Raw genomic sequence first — 17,577 nt, 5'->3', positions numbered from 1 at the left:
ATGCATTTTTGGAGATGATTTATTGGTTCCTACTGATGCAAATTAGTCAGGGTCTGTGGCTTTTTTAGTAAATAACATCTTTCTTCCCAACAGAGACTGTACTTCCTTAATCTGGACTGGTCTGAGAGTTATTTTTGATTATTGTTCTAAAACAGTGGTTCTGAAAGTGTGGTTTCCAGACCAGCGGCATTAGTAATACATGGAATTTTTTAGAAATGCAAATTGTAAAGTCCCATCCTGGACCCTACTGAATCAGAAACTATAGGGGCGGTGGCTCAATAATCTGTTATTTAACAAGCATTCCAGGTGATGCTGATGCATAGCAAACACTTGTCTAGAAGCCATTAGCAGAAGTAGTGACAGATACTCAGAAAGGCAGACAACATCTTATGGGGCATCTAAAGTGATGACTTTTCATGGTAAGAGGAATCTATGGTCCTCTACCAAGAAGAGAGTTGCTTTTGCTACAAAGTTTTAGATGACTTAGTGGTTCAAGATTCTTTTTAAAAAATATTTTTTATTGATTTCAGAGAGGAAGGGAGAGAGAGATAGAAACATCAATGATGAGAGAGAATCATTGATCGGCTGCCTCCTGCACGCCCCCTACTGGGGATTGAGCCCACAACCTGGGCATGTGCCCTTGACCAGAATTGAACCCGGGACCCTTCAGTCCACAGGCCAACGCTCCATCCACTGAGACAAACTAGCTAAGATTAAGAGGGCTTTTTAGATAGATGCCTGGACCTACCCCCCAGACTTCTTGAATAAGATTCCTCATATGTGGGATCCTGGTGATGTTAACCTTCACCCTGTTCATTTGGATGATCACCTGGGTTTAGGAATCATTTCCCTAAACAATGCCATCTCTTGATACCTAATGTACCTAAACAGTTGCCGTTCTTTCCACCTTGTCAGCTTGCTACAGACAGAGTAGCCACATCCCCTTTTGGAGTCCAGAAGTCTCCACTGAAGTTTTTTCTAAACATAGCACACAGTTTTCAGGGTAGTTATCACTTTTAGCCCAATTTTGATTAGCGGGTGAGTATTGGCTTTGAAACAATAGAATTTCATAGCACTGAAATGGCATAGGATTAATTAGAAAGAAAAAATAAATACATGAGAATATAAAGGATTTCATAATAAAATCTTTGTCACTCAGCCCAACAATGAGGCGCCACATGGTCTGCATCGAAGGGTCCTGGCAGATATCCTGGTTTAGTGGGGATGCTATGGGCAAGGACTCAGAACATAACATAACTGAATTAGGTCTTCATTAATATGACAAATAGGGTGTTATTTTTTTTTTACTCAAAGGATAATAAGCTAGTTTTATTTCAGTAACAAGTGTGTGTGGCTTTTTGTTTCTCTCCCATTAAAATCTCTGTCTGGCATTCATCATGGGCTTGTTCAGACCTATCTAGGATCTCCTGTGAAAGGGAAAAGAGCTAAGCATGGGCCATAACAAATCGGAGGGTAATATGTTAACCAGACCCCACTCTCAAAGGGACATTCCAAGATTAATGCATTTATGCTGACAAGGTTCTTTGAGCTCCCAAGAAAAAAGATGTGCTATGCATCTGGTCCTCCTATTAATAACCTCTTTGGTTTTCATTTGTGCTCCTACTCACAATAATACAAGAAGCTATGTGGCCCGCTTCATTCATTCAGTCATTCATCTATTTTGAATTTATGTATGAAAATAAATACAAGGCCTTCTTACTTTTTTCAAAGTCTACATTTAAACAAAAGTGAAGAAGAGAATACTAAATAACACCTCATTTCACCCTTGCTTACATCTGTCTATTTAATTCCCTGTAATTAATATATTCCAAAATGCAACTCTTTTTCTGGGAACCTAATATACAGCATGGTGACTACAGTTGATAACACTGTATTATATACTTGAAATTTGCTAAAAGGGTAGATCTTAAGTGTTCTCACCCCACACAAAAAGGTAACTGTGTGAGGTGACAGCTATGTTAATTGGCTTGATTGTAGTACTCATTTCACAGTGTATATGTGTATCCAATTATGCACCTTAAATATATATAATTTTTTTATGTCAGTTATATCTCTAAGCTGTGGGAGGGGAAGAGGCAAATTATCCAGCAGAAAATATTGGTCAATCCTAGAAGTATTATCCATAGTATCTCCCAATTCTGGCATCTGTGTCTCTCTCTCATGGCCACTGCTCACTAAAAGAACTCTATGAAGTCCAAACAAGTTTTTAAATTATCCAGTCCTCTCAACTCCTGAAAGATAGGAAAGAAAAAGTGAGGGAAGGTGAGAGACTATGGTGGCAAGAATGGCGCTAAAGCAGAAACACAAACCAATAAATGCAAGTAAGTTCGGAGTCAGGGCCGCCACGGAGTCTTAAACCAGGCCCGCTGTGTTTTTATCTTGCAGAAGCACATATGGTCTTCCATTAGCGGGTCTCAGAGCAGTGGGCAATGTTACCATACCATATGTGCTGATCACAACTACGGGGCTGATTTATGTTAGTGAGCGCAAGGTTTTTTCTTTGTATTTCATCTCCTTGTTATTTCAAGAGAAATATAAGGGTAGATTTATTCTGCTATTACAGAGAGGCTTCCTAGAGTTTGTTTGTCTAAAGTTGATAGTTTCCCGTAGGGTGAAGCAGATCTGCTTCCTGCAAAAATTTGGTGAAAGCTAGGAGTTCCTTCTCCTCCTCCTCACCTAAAATGAAAGCTGATTTATCCTCATTCCCACCCCTACTCAAAGCTCATTCTAGAACTATGGACATAGAGTTAAGGCAAGAATATTATAGAGAAGAGTCACTCCATAAGTTTAATGCTTACATGTGATTTCTCCTGTTTCCTCTACTTCTTTTCTCACCAGGAGGAGTCACTATGGCCAGGGATCAATGACTTCACAAGGCTAATCAGGCAAACCCCAAGGATGTAAAATAACTAGGTAGAAATTTTGGAAATGACTGCTATCCTCATTTCCCTAGAAGAGTCTAAGATTCTCCCCTGCTGGCCAATTAATCATTTGTCTAATTGTGCAATTAAAGTGGGTCAAAAGGAAGATGAAAACAGAGGTTTCAATACCAGCACACAGAGATAGAGGTTATTATCACTTGTCACATGTACAAACAGCATGTCAAGAGCCACCACCATATGCTTCCACGGGATTCAGTCACCCCTGGTCCTTTAAGGATAGAAAACTATTTATCTTGAGTATCTCTATGTTCCTATACTACCTAATGTCACCCCCTACTTCTGAACCCCAAGCACCTAGCACCTTCCTATAGTCCCAATAACAGCCTAAAATACCTGCCCTCCCAATGTAGGTCTTCAAAATTCTTTTATCAGATCTTCTACTTCCTCTAATCAACAGACATCAGAGAGAGCAAAGAGGTATGAGGGACTGATAGCCATTCTGAAGCTAGTCTTCACTTCATTGTGCGGTTAGTAATAAAAAATAAATTTTTAATTGGTGGAGAAGCAAAAGGTGAGACAAAGAGGAGAGAATCTTCTCAGGCACTGTGGGGAAGCAGCACAGTTTTAGACTGGACTCTAAATTTTATCAGACTATCTTTACCTCCTATGTGTACCCCTCACCTCTCTCTTCCTCACTATTCTATCATAAAAGATCAGGGATAGGAGAGAGCCCTGAGTTAGCAATAAAGTCGGAGGCAATGGCCCAGTGTTTGGAGGAGACTTTATTGTTTAGCTAACAAACCTCTTGCCTTACAATAGAAAATGAAGTTCTTTTTCCCTCATCCACCTCTCTTTAAAATTGAGGAGGTGATTTAAAGAATCATATCCTACCTCTTTTATATAACTAGCATCCTGAAAAGCAAAATAAGGTGTTTGAAAACATATGTGAAGAGTTTACACGTACAGCTTTAAACTCAAGCAGAGTTAAGTTCAATGGTGAGCTTTGTCATATACGACCTTTGTGATTTAGGGTAGTTGCTACCCTTCTAGATTCCCATTCTCTCACCTGTAAAGTGGGGTTATTCATACCTATGTCATTAAGAGGATTCAATAAAATGAAGTCTATGGACACTTAGCAATGATGTTTTTTGTTTGTTTGTTTAAATATATTTTTATTGATTTCAGAGAGGAAGGGAGAGAGAGATAGAAATATCAGTGATGAGAGAGAATCATTGATCATCTGCCTCTTGCACACTCCCAACTGGGGATTAAGCCTGCAACCCTGGCATGTGCCCTTGACAGGAATCAAACCCTGGGCCCAGTCCACAGTCCAATGCTCTATCCATTGTGCCAAACTGGCTAGGGCACAACTGGTTGTTTTTGAGATGAGGGTGATGGTTATGGACACAGCCCATTTCCACCACATTGAACACTAGTTGAGAGGGAATGATGTCTTATCTCTTTCCTCCTCACCACAGTACCACCCACAGGATGCATACACAATAAATACTTGCTGAACTGAGCAGAAACAGTGGGCACAGTTCATTAAGTCTTTCAACAAGTACGTTAGGCACCCAGGTCCCACAGAATATCTTAAATTCAGATAAACTGTGAAGAAAAAAAACTTATTAAATTCCCTGTTTTTAAAGAGTTATCATTCTAGTGATCAAAGACAGATAATCAATAGTAAATAAGTTACATAATTTCATATGATGGTAGCAATATGAACTATTAAATATTAAAGAGAATTATGGAGTAGAGCATAACCTGGGGTGAGGAGCAACTTTTTATAGGATCATTAATAAAATCACTTCTGAAGAAGTAGTATTAAATCCGAGAATTGGATGATAAAAAAAAAAGTGTTAATGGTGAGAAGATCTAGGGAGAGTGTTCTGGGCAGCAAGTATAAAACTCCAACATCAGGTACAAGCTTCTAGTATTTGAAGACCAGAAAAGAAGCCAGTATGGCTAAAGCCTAGTGAGCATGTGGGAGAGTGTATACATGGGGTTGGAGGAGAATTAAACAAGCACAGAGACTAGGGAAAGCTAGACTGGTGTGAATTTTATTCTAATTATGACAGGAAGGCACTGGAAAGTTTTAAATAGCTTCTCAGAAGAGATGCCTGCTTGGTGTGTGATTATGTGATGGAGCAAATGAAGTTATTCTGGTTCCTGTATAATTGTTTCATGCTAATACAGCAAGGAAGATTGTCAAAGCAACCAGGTTGATATTCAGAGTTGTTGTATCCAAGAAATGTATTTCCTCCATTAGAAAAAAAATCAGGACTTGCTTTTAACTTTAGAGAATAGAAAATTAGATCAATTAGATCAAAACCTATCAATTCATTTAATAAAAGAAGGCTTTGAATCCCTTCTCAATTAGAAAAGTTATAAAATCTTACATTGGTAAGAGACCATTTTTTCTCTTGGTATTAGAATTCAAACTCCATGTTAACTAGGATTCACATCCTAATCTCCAGAAAGTAACATTTTATAAGGATTCATCTAAACCGTCATAACTCAAGCTTCATTCACTCTAAAGTGTAAATGACTGATAATAGTGAAACAGCCAGTAGAGTAGGCAGAGGAAATTCAGGAATAATATCAACAAAAGCCATTTTTTAAATAACTAATCCCTAAGATGTTCTGTTATGTCAGCATATAAAATCTTGCCCTCTGGCTCATGCAATCTAAGTGGAGAAACATGTGGTTCACATGAATGAAATGCCATGTGAAAGGTATAAGCGACATGTACAAAGGAATAGTCGCACAACAGAAGCTGATCTAAAGCAGTTTCTCAGCCTCAGCACTATTGACATTTGAGGCCAGATGATTCTTTGTTGTGGGGGCATGTCTTGTGTATTAGTTTTAACACCAGACCTGGCCAATAGCACCACCAACTTGTGACAACCAAGAATTTCTCCAGACATTGCCAAATGTTTCCCATGGAGCAAGATCTAAAGTATCTTTAAAACACTCACACACACACACACACACACACACACACACACACACACAACTTAAGTGGAGAATTAGAGTATATATTTAAAAGAGAGAAAAAGAAAAGGATTTCAGACAGGAAAAAAATCATATGGCAAAGCTTGAAGGCATAACACAGCAATGAGGCAGCCGTGGGCAAACTACAGCCTGCGGGCCAGATCCAGCCGTTTGAAATGAATAAAACTAAAAAAAAAAAGACCTTACCCTTTTATGTAATGATGTTTACTTTGAATTTATATTAGTTCACACAAACACTCCATCCATGCTTTTGTTCCGGCCCTCTGGTCCAGTTTAAGAACCCACTGTGGCCCTCGAGTCAAAAAGTTTGCCCACCCCTGGGGCAAGGGTGTGAGGAGGAGTATGGAGGAATGAAGCTGGGAGACTGTTTACTATGCCAGACTAAAAGTGTGAACTTCAATGTCTAAACAATAGGGAGCCATTGAAGGATTTTTGCGTAGGACAGTGACTTATTCACATTTGCATTTTGGAAGCATTTCTTTGGTGAATATATGGATAACAGAATAAGGGTAGAGGAAATGCAATGAATGGAACCAAGTTATCTATTTGCCATCTTCATCACCAAATAATGAGGATTGGCATTAGGGTCGCGAAAGCAAGGTGAGAGATATTTAGAGGGAATCGGTGTAATTTAGTGATGAAGTGAACGTGGAAAGCAAGGAAAAGGAAGAGGGATAGAATTGCAGGTTGCAAGTTCGAAACAATGGGAAAATGGAGCAGGCTGAGAAATGTGTCCTGCTTTGGCTATGTGAATTTTGAGTTGTCTGTGGGACATCCAGGTCAAGATGTGTAGTCGCCCGTTGCTCAGGAAAGAGATGTGGGCTCGATCTGCGTGAGACTCTCCAGAATAGACAACAGTTGACATGCCCATGAGTTGCATCATGAGGGGGGGCTGTCCCATGTTTGGCATGGGCTGGGGTCTCACCCTGGGAGGGGGTTATATAGAGGCTGGGTGGCAATGAAGATCCTGGCAGTATTATAAATGAGAGGGAGAAAAATTAAAAGACTAAGTTCAAAGAGGGGGAAATTATCCAGGTTCAAATTTTTGCTAATCATTCCTGGCTGTTCCTCTTTAAAAAGAAAAAAGGACTCAAGGAGGAAAATTGTTCACCAGCAGTCACCTCCACTGCCACTGTGATGCCTGGTGACACATAATTAGAAAACAAATGACAGATTAGTTTAATAATATTCATTAGCAACTAATGAAACTGGCAGTGTTTCCTATTGAAAGCAGGTTGGGCTGTTAGTTGATTTCAAGCAAATTATGCTCCTCCCCTCCAGCCTCCCTCCTCACTCTCCCCTCCCCTAACTGCCTTTCAGCTAGAGGCTGGGGGGTGAGGGGAGGGATTGCAAATGGCTCATAAAAAGGGGCACAACGGATGAGGTGATTGAGGAGACAAAAAGAATAAGAGGAGACAAATCAGAATGGGAAAGAAGAACCTCCTGAGGTCAGGGGAGGAGAGAAATGAAGGAAGAGAATGAGTGTAACCTGCCCCCCACCCAACCCCACCCCAGCTATCTTCAAACATTTAACTGCTGTCAAAAAACAAAATTTCCATTTGCCTCAGGGAGAAAATGGTTAACAGAAGAAAAAAAATCAGTGCTTCCTCTCAGGCATTGTTGTTCTTTTCTTTTTCCTTAAAAAAAAAAAAAAGTTATCCTAAGTAAGAATTTTAACGATATGCAGAAATCATAGCTGTCTTGCTGAATTGCTGTAGGACTGACCCCCTTGACAGTTCTTAAATTATTCAGCTATCAAGGGCCTGCTAAACATTAAATTAAGCATCCTCTCTCCCCTGTCCTAAACCATTAAGTTATGCAAATGCACAGATAATGGGGCATATGACAACCGGAGGCATTAATCACGCAGCCCTGTCTCTGGGCTGTTGTTATGTAGAAACTGCATCTGCCAACAGACCGAACAGCCACAATTAGATCTCACTTAATGGAATGAGGAGACCGCCTAGCCCTCCACACTCGTGTTAGGTTGTAGACTAGGGAGTGAATAAGGCACTGGGGAGATGAGCCTGCTCTCCCTCTCTCTCTCCCTCTCTCTCTCTTTTTAATACCTGCTTCTCCAATTGAAATGAAAAATCACCTGTAATTGTTATCATTTGCAAACAAAACCTGTCAGAAGACAAACCGGCTGTTTACAATGGGTGTTTTTGTTGTTCCTTGGGGGGGAATTTCCTTCATTCGTGTGTGTGTGTGTGTGTGTGTGTGTGTGTGTGTGTGTGTGTGTGTGTGTTTAACAAATACTCTGTCTTTGAGGGGAGGCTGGAGCTTGGGAGTGGGAAGAAGCAAACAACCTCCAAATTGCTCTTGAAGATGCAGCCTGACTCACCCAGCCCGCTCTGCTGTGGGCTGCGTGGCTCCCACCGGCACCAATCATCCAAGAAAGAGGCGGGCAGGGAGTAAGCCGTCTTCTACCAGTCTCTCCTCCTTCCCCCAGCAAGTGGTAGATGAGACAGACAGGGAGACATCCATCCCCTCATCTTCCCAAGAATATTCCTATTGCTTCTTCATGATTGAACACTCAATTTATAGCTTATGTATTTTTTTGAAATCCAAGTACATAGTTAAGCATTTTTACCGCGGTCAATTATTTTTGTTATTTTTAGTTTAAGGACATGAGGACAACACAACTGGCTTTGTAGGAATCTATGTATATGACTTGCTAACAGTTGCCATCTATAGACTTGAGTTGGCATACTATTTTATACAAAAACATTGACTTCCAACTGGTTTCTCAGGAATCCTATGGTCCCACAGTCCTGGGTAGAGAGGAGGCCCAATGTGGGAAAGATCCATGATCACCACCCTCCCTACCACCACCCCACACACAGCAGGAGCATCATTTTCAACTGTTTCATATACTGAGCTTTTGTGTTAAGAGAAAGTTACTCTGTTCCCCCAGCACCACCAGCACCCCACCCCAAGAAACATTTTCTGGAATTAATATTACATGGAACGTGGTTTTAAAAAAAAACACACTGCTCTCCAAAGTTAACTGACTCTTCATTCCATTGGATTCAGTGAGATCCATTCATAAGAAACAGATCTCATTAAAATTGTCATTTTTTTTCTTTAATTTACTTCAGGGCTTGATTTCTTGGCTTGCCCTTTATTGGCTGCATGACCTTCCACAGGTGCCTCAATCCCTCTAAGACTCAGTTTTTCATCCATCAGATGGGGATAGTACCTTCCTCCCAAGAATGTCAGAAGAATCCAATAAGAACCAATGTAAAATGCCTAGCACAGTACTTGCTACCTAGCTGGTGTTTAATAAAAATCTTTCTTTACCAAGTATATCAAACCCTTAGCAAAGAAGTAGTTATACATCTCTAACCCCCACAATGCTGGCACCGTGCTGGGTCCACCACAGACTTTACACAAATAGTTGCTAAATGCAGGAAGGAACCACCAATGCCCAGCTAGACCCACATCCCTTTGCCACACAAATCCAGGGTAGGCCATCCATGACAGTGTGACAGATCATAAATGAAGAATTCTGGAGCTTACAACTCACTGTCTTACGATGAGAATTTTCATCAAATCCCCCCCACAATATATAGCTCTCTGCCTTGCTCTGTTAAGGATCTAAGTGTTATAAATCTTTGCTAAAGGACACTAATGACACATGTTGCTTTTTCAATTGAGGCAGATGGACAATCCTAATGCCGAATGCATTAAAGCAGAGGAAATAGCCCACAACACAGAAAACCCAGCACTTGGACTTGGAACGAGACCACCTGAGTTTGATTGAATCAGATTCAGCCAAGTATGACCTTGAGCATTAACCTCTTCATGCCTCACCTTCCTGTCTTAGCACTTATCTGTAGGGCTATGGTGAGGGTTAGAGTTAAGAAATGAGAGATGCTCAGAGCAATGCTTAGAACATAGTAAGTACTCAAAAGATATTGACTGCTATTATATTTATAATTGACATTATTAATTCCTCATCATAAACCCTTTTCAGCCCTATTCAACCCTTCTCTCGTCTAGCTGTCCTCTAATCTCATGGGTGAAACAGAACAGATTCAGCCATACAGAACAAATTCCTAAAGAAACTTTATTCATAGAACAAGTGTGAAAATTTATTTTATTGGTAGTAAAAGGGAATTTTAAGGTTGTAATACCAGCTCTTTATTCCTCAAAGGGAAGTAGTTGCTGTAACGCTGTACTTTGAGCTACACGGCTAGTTAGCACCTTCCCTCTTCATTGGAGAATCATGAAATCTATTATGGTCCCTTAGGAGGGAAGTTTCAATGAGAAATTGCTACATTTGTTTAAAAAGAAAAACATATTGACCATGATGGAAAGATTTTACCCATATCTACATAATGATGACAAAATTGGACATGGCTAAAAGGCCTGGGCAGCCCAATTCTTAGGAACATTCCGGGGGCCAGTGAGGCAACCAGACTGGAGCCAAGTTTTGGGATGTCATTAGTGATGAGCATGGGATCGGCCCCACTGGCAATCACCATGGAGAATGACTTGTAGCTGTGTAGTACAATGCAGCTGCTAATAGCAAGTAGTACCTCAGGCTATCCTGGTGGATCTAGAGCCTGGCACAATAGACTCAGTCAGGTCTGAACCATTGGGCCAGATCTTCAGGCCAGACAACTTCATGTTTGGTCAGAGTGGGACTGGGAACATCTGAGCAAAGGGCCACTACATGGAGGGAGCTGAACTGGTGGACTCAGTCCTGGACATGGTGAGGAAGGAGTCAGAAAGCTGTGACTGTCTGCAGGGCTTCCAGCTGTCCCGCTCACTGGGGATGGCACCTAGGTAGGGATGGGCACACTGCTTATCAGCAAGATCCAGCAGGAGTGCCCAGACCACATCGTGAGTACCTGCAGCGTGATGCCCTCGCCTAAGGTGTCCGACACGGTGGTCAAGCCCTACAATGCCACCCTCTTCTACTACCAGCTGGAGGAAAACACAGATGAAATCTAATCCATTGATAATGAGGCCCTGTATGACATGTGCTTGTGCAACTTGAAACTGACCACCCCCACGAATGGAGACCTCAACCACCTGGTGTCGGCCACCATGAGCAGGGCCACCACCTGCCTGCACTTTCTGGGCCAGCTGAACTCAGACCTGTGCAAGCTGGCAGAGAACATGGTGCCCTTCCCACGCCTCTACTTCTTCATGCCTGGCTTCGCCCCGCCTGACCAGCCGGGGCAGCCAGCAGTATCAAAGCCCACCAGGGCCACTACCTGACAGTGGCTGCTGTTTCCTGGGGCCACATGACCATGAAGGAGGTGGACAATCAGGTGCTCAACGTGCAGAACAAGAATAGCAGCGCCTTTGTGGAGTGGATCCCCAACAATGTGAAGACAACCCATGGTGCGACATCCCGCCTGGAGGCCTGAAGATGTCAGCCACTTTCATTAACAGCACGGCCATCCAGGACCTGTTCAGGCACATCTCAGAGCAGCTCTTGGCCATGTTCCAGGATAAAGCCTTCCTGCTCCAATACACAGGCGAGGGCATGGACAAGATGGAGCTCACCAAGGCTGAGAGCAACATGAATGGCCTGCTGCAGCCAGGCTCTCAAAACTGTGAGCATGGCAAGGACAGATGATCTCTGGAGTATGGAGAGTGGGAAGAGTCTTGATTATCCTGTAGGCATCAGAAATTGTATATAGAAACATGATTATTTTGGGGGGTTTTTAAATTGATCCTTGGGGAAGTGGGGGACATCCATTTGCTGTTTCACTTATTTATGCATTCAATGATTGATTCATATATGTTTCCTAACTGGGGTCAAACTCAAAACCTTGGCTAATGGGGAGGATGCCCCAACCAATTGACCTACCCGGCCAAGGCAATTTATCCTTGCTTTAGAAATTGACCAAGATGTTGAGCTGCCCCCTGAACTGAAAAGGTTGTCAGTTCAATTCCCCATCAGGGCACATACCCAGGGTATAGGTTTGACCACCATTCAGGCACATGCTGGAGGCAACCGATTGATGTTTCTCTCTCTCTCCCCCTTTCCGTTCCTCTCTCTCTTAAAAAAAATCAGGAAAAGCATATTTTTAAAAATGAAATTGGCCAAGATGGCCTTAATATTCCCCCTCAGTTTGACTTAACATTAGACAAGATTTTTCCCAACTCTAAGTCTCTTACTTCCCTTTTCTTGGAGCATCCTCTTTAGAAAATTTGTAATTGTAAATCCTTTCCCTGGCCCTTGAAGTGTATATAAACCTTTTCAAAACGTTCTTGTGAGTGCCCCAGCTGGTGTGGCTCAGTTCTTTGGGCGTCCTCCTGTGCACCATAGGATTGTAGGTTGGATTCCCAGTCAGGGCACATGCCTGGGTTGCAGGCTCGATCCCTGGTAGGGAGCATGCAAGAGGCCGACAATCACTGTTACGTTCTCACATGATGTTTCTCTCTCCCCGTCTCCCTTCCTCGCCAAAAAAACATTAATAAAAAAAATTTTTTTTAAACAAGTCTTGTCAGTTTTATGACCCAGGACCATTTTTCTCAAAGACTTGGGAACCATCTCTTGAAATGCAATCAAAGGAGAACTTATCCTTACCACCCAGTCTCTGTGGGAGCATGACCCCGGTGGGCACCTTGCTCCAAGTTATAAAATTACCTCTTATCATAATGATATGAGAAGTTTAATATTACTTGGGGTAAAACCAAATAGCAGACATGGATGACCCATATCTCTCCTTCACACCCCAGCCCTTAAAAATCCTACCACCCCCTGCTTCAGCAGAGTTGAACTCAGTTAAGTTCTGTCTTCTCTCTCCTATTGCAATAGCCTTGACTAAAACCTTTGCCTGTTTAGCTTTGACCAGGATAATTTTTGCTCTGACAGGATATTCTCCCTTCTTGGTCTTTCATTCCCCTTCAGCCATATCCCTATTCTCTATTCCCTTCGAGAGCAAAATTCCTTCCAAGATTTGTCTGTGCTCACTGTCCCTCCTCCTCTCTGCTCCACTCTGGCTTCTGCTTCCACCCCTCCACCAGAACTTGCCTGTCAACTCCATCAATGACCTCTTGTTATGACTTCGTTAAATTAACGTTTGTTAGGTTCAGTCTGACCTCAAAGACAAAGACTAAAACTGCTGTATCAGTTTCCAGTCACAGACAACTAGACTAACATAGGCTGGTGTAATTAAGACATCAAATAGTCACATAACAGAAAATCTGGGAGCAGACAGCCCAGTTTGGATGACAGGCTGCCACTATCCAGGCTTCAACTAATTTCTCTGATTTTTGGTGTGTGTTTTTAAACTCAGGGATTTATATTGGCTGCTATTGCTCCATTCCCTAAGATCAAGAGATCTCTGCCCAGCCTGAATGAAGTTGGGGGCTCTTAGCAGAAAAGAAGTGAGATAATGGCAGGTTGCTTGGGCAACAAACGATTGGCCATGGCCGCCAGTGGTTTTGAACGATGGCTTTAAGGCCATCATGTCTTCAGTCCCAGCAGTTCCTGATGATACATGGGATACATATCACCTGCCAACCTTGACTGACTGGCAGTGGCAGCCTGGAAGTGCTATGCCTGGAAATGAAACATTTGTAGGATCCCAGGAAAGATGGTCTGAACTTTTTAGCAATAGCTGTGAAGCACATGGCCCAGGGGAGTAGCAAGCAGCAGGAGTGCTTGTATTACAGATCATTTCTTCCTCGCTAGGCTGTCCACAGCCTGTGACAGGTGCAGGAAATGCCTCCTATATTGATGGCAATTCCTATTTTTCCCCCAACAAGACTAGTCCCAACCCCCCTGTGCCTGCTTCGGCTTCCTCTGTGTCTAAATGTCATCTGTTCATATTAAGGAGGAAAGGATCAGCCCAGGAGGGGGCATAGGCAGGTGGAATCCCATATTCCTTCTAATATCTGAAGGAAGCACGAGCAAAATTATCTTTACGCTGTCCTCCCCAGGTTCTAAATATGATGGACTGTACTATAAGTACAACCCTTGAATAAGAACTTGAGATAAATTGAGTAGGAAACTTTATATCTGACAAATTGTCTCAACCAACTATTTCTGAAGCATTTTTACTATCTATTTTTACAAACCATTTTTCAAAGGCACCCCTAGCAATAAGTCTAGAGTATTTGTTTCCAAACTTGAGCATTTTTATGCAAACTTTTCATCTTCCTGTGCTAGATGAGTCTAAGAAAAACATTTCATTTATTAGAAGGGCTGCATTGCAAAGCCTTGCCCCATGAGAACACAAGCTCTATGGGAGCAAGAATGTTGGCCTGGTTTGTTCATTCTGTGTCCCTAGCACCTAGCCAAGTGTCTCCACGTCAAAAGCGTTCAGTAAATATTTGTTGAGTTGATGTCATAGGATAACCATCCTTCTTGTGCTGTGTGACATGTCCTGCTTCACTTTCCCCTTGAGGATTAAGATATTGATGGAGGATCCGCCAAGATCAATGGCATGCCCTAGATGAGAAATAGGGATGTGCAGGAGGGAAGCTTGTGAGTCAGAGCTATCTATTCAGCCTTAAGTGGAAACTCAAGAGACATGCACCAAGGGAGCTGGCGGTAGGCCCCAAAGTAACAGCTCTCCCTAGGAGGAGCTATGTCATGCTAGGAAGTCACTTAACATTAATAATAATAGCCAACATTTATATAAGTGCCCTATTCCAAGTGCTCTATTCGATTACTTTACTTAATCCTTACAGCTAAAAGCAGATACTATTACTGTCATGTCCCTTTAACAGATGAGACTACTAAGGCACTGAGTTAAATCAACTGCCCAATTGCCCAAGGTCACACACACACACACACACACACACACACACACACACACAGTTAGAATCAGAACCAGAATTTGAACCTGGTAATCTTGCTTAAGTATCTGTGTTCATAACATCTCCACTGTGCAGACACTTTGGACTCTTACAGGATCTCCAGGACCCCAATTTGCTCATTAAGTAGGGCTGTGAGATCAAGAGGAATGACGGGTCAGTAGCCATCAAACCTTCTCAGCTGTGTGACTATTTGGGGCACGGGGGTGGGGGTAGTGGTATGGGGGGATGAGGGTTGCCGGTTGGATCTTCTTGGCTAGCCAAATTTATAGAAACAAAGTAGAACGGTGGTTAGCAAGAGCTGGGGGGAGGGGGGAGGAAATTTGTTGTTTAAAGGGTATAGAGTTGCAACTTTACAAGGTGAAAAGTGAATACACTTAATACCACTAAACACTTAAATAGTTAAGACGGTAACTTTTATGTTATGTGATTTTTACCACATTTTTTTAAAAAATGGTAAGAAATCTTACTTGGCCCAGCCAGTGTGGATCAATGATTGAGCGTCGACCTATGAACCAGGAGGTCACTGTTTGATTCCCGGTCAGGACACATGCCTGGGTTGCGGCTGGATTCCCAGTAGGGGGCGTGCAGGAGACAGCCGTTCAGTGATTCTCTTTGATCATTGATGTTTCTATCTCTCTCTCCCTTTCCCTTCCTCTCTGAAATCAATAAAAATGTTTTTAATTAAAAAATAAATTTTAAAAACTCTTACATGGCAGCACAGTAAGTAAAATGCACGGGGAACTGCCCGATTCAGTGGGAGCAGAGGTGTATGATCCCAGCCTCCTGGCTTCTTTTCCCAGATCCTCCCACCAGAACAGCCCCCAAGGAGACATCATCAAAGCACAGGTTTAAAATCACTAGACGTGAGAACTTCTAAATTCTCCTGAAGCCGATTCCCCAGCCTCAGCTCAAATCATACTCTCAAAACTTGCAATCTCAAAAATCCCTCAACATGCAACCAGTCAATTCATGCTCGCCACCATGGTACTTGAGATCTTCCATGACACGGCCCCAGTTTAAATGTCCAAGTTTACAAAGTATCGTCATGTTTTTCCTCCCAACCCCACTCCACTCACTTGCCCACCCTCCACTCCAGCCACATGGGACGCCAATCTTTTTCTCATCAGATCAGCCACTGGCACACTTTCATGTCATGGTGTCCCATTTCCTGCTGCTTTTTCCTGGCAAATCCTACCTCCCTGGACTCTCCCATTCCCCTGTATTCAAGAGTTCATCATAATAGTCTTGTGAGCCTTTCCGTGTGTTGCCTTGTTCATCCTTATTTATGAAACAAGGGGTGTGTGTACAACCAGCCCAGCTCAGAAGCCTGTTTCCATTCCCACCTTAGAGATGGATGAGATGTCACCTCTACTCCACTGTCACTTCCACAGGTGCCCAGTTCCCCCACCCTCTGTCTGTTCTGAGGGTTCAGCAAGTACCCAAGACTCGCAGGTGGAAGAGTGGGTGGGGAGGAGTTCAGAGAGACTGGGACACAGGGGAGCATTGACAATAGCCTATCCCTTCCTATCCCCCGACCATGGTTCTGAGCCTAAGGAACAGGGAAGCAGTGCATGCTGGGAAGGCAGCCTCTGCCGTGATCAGTTTGTAGCAATGAGGGTCAAGAGAACTCCAAGATGAAACAAGTGGGGACGTTGGCACATATTGTTTCATTTGAAAAAGAAAATATCCTAACTAAAGAACAGAACAGTTCCCATCTTTGACCACAAAGCTCTCTTTGCATCTTCCTTGGGTCCTAAAATGACCTACTACTGCCATCACCCGGACATTCACCAGCCCCCACGTTTTATTCTGACCCGTTTCACAGGGAGCTGACTGGAAGGAGGCACAGAGCAGGAAAATAAGGCATTTGAAAGGGAAATCCGCGCTTCCTAGTTTAGATGTGTACCAACCCCTCTGCCCACCACAGGAAATTATTTGGCTACTCAAACAGAGTAACCCATTCCTCTTTGTTTGGGAACATGGTGATTATACTCAGGAGAGGAAGTAAATAAGATAAAGGTCATCACCCATGCTGGATTTTTCATTTGGTGAGCAGAATGAAAATCATTTGAACATGTCCCTGTGGAAAAAATAATCAATTTTTCATAGACTTGTTATAGGTTTCATAAAATATATTGCACACATATTCTTAAAAGTAAGAACATGGCTTTTTAATGATACTTAAAATATATGGTATGGCAAGAATTATTTAAAATGTGTTTCTGAGGCCTGAAATGTGGTACCGCCTGTTAAAACACAGATAATTTGGATAAGTCTGTCTTCCTAGGATAAATATGAGATCCAGCTCATCTTATTAGAAAGCTAATATAAAGGAAGTTGATATTCGGGCAGTTAAGTAATTGATATAAATCCTCCCAAGATATTAGATCCCTTGAACTTTTCTACCAGTGAGCAGTCCATTGGCCTGTGTGCATGAAAGAACTGCTCTTAACCCAGAGGTCAGGAAAACATTGTTCACATAGAAAAAGTCAACACGCAGTGGCCCAAGAGGAAGCAGAGCTGAATCCAATAGAAGTATGAACACCAGGCCTCCTCCTCACCCCTCTCCTCCCCACCGCTCCGCAGGGCCTGAGCACCCCCATCCTACCCACCATGGACATGCTGGACCTGGGTCTGGATCCCGCTGCCTCGGCCGGCCACCGCTCTGTCTGCTGTTGCTGCAAGGACCCGAGGCAGAGGAGGGCATTGAGCTGCAAGAGGGCGGGAGGAGCAGAGAGGGTGGCTATCGCCATGACCAGCGTTGGGTGACCACACATCCAGTACCGGTTCCGCACAGAGAATATTGGAGGACAGGTGTCATAACACGTAGTCCGGGTGACTGATGGGCAGTTGTAGTCAGGGC

The 17,577-nt window shown here is 42.8% G+C and overlaps 1 pseudogene; it reads left to right on the top strand.

Moving 5' to 3' along the window:
- The first annotated feature begins 10,494 nt into the window (after positions 1 to 10,494).
- On the top strand, positions 10,495 to 11,517 carry LOC102765141 (annotated as a pseudogene).
- Positions 11,518 to 17,577: the final 6,060 nt, after the last annotated feature.

This window comes from Myotis davidii, unplaced genomic scaffold (genome assembly GCF_000327345.1).
Source record: "Myotis davidii unplaced genomic scaffold, ASM32734v1 scaffold98, whole genome shotgun sequence".
In the NCBI taxonomy this organism is placed as follows: domain Eukaryota; kingdom Metazoa; phylum Chordata; class Mammalia; order Chiroptera; family Vespertilionidae; genus Myotis; species Myotis davidii.
Note: the sequence above shows the minus strand (reverse complement) of the source record. Positions and strands in the feature narration are given on the sequence as shown.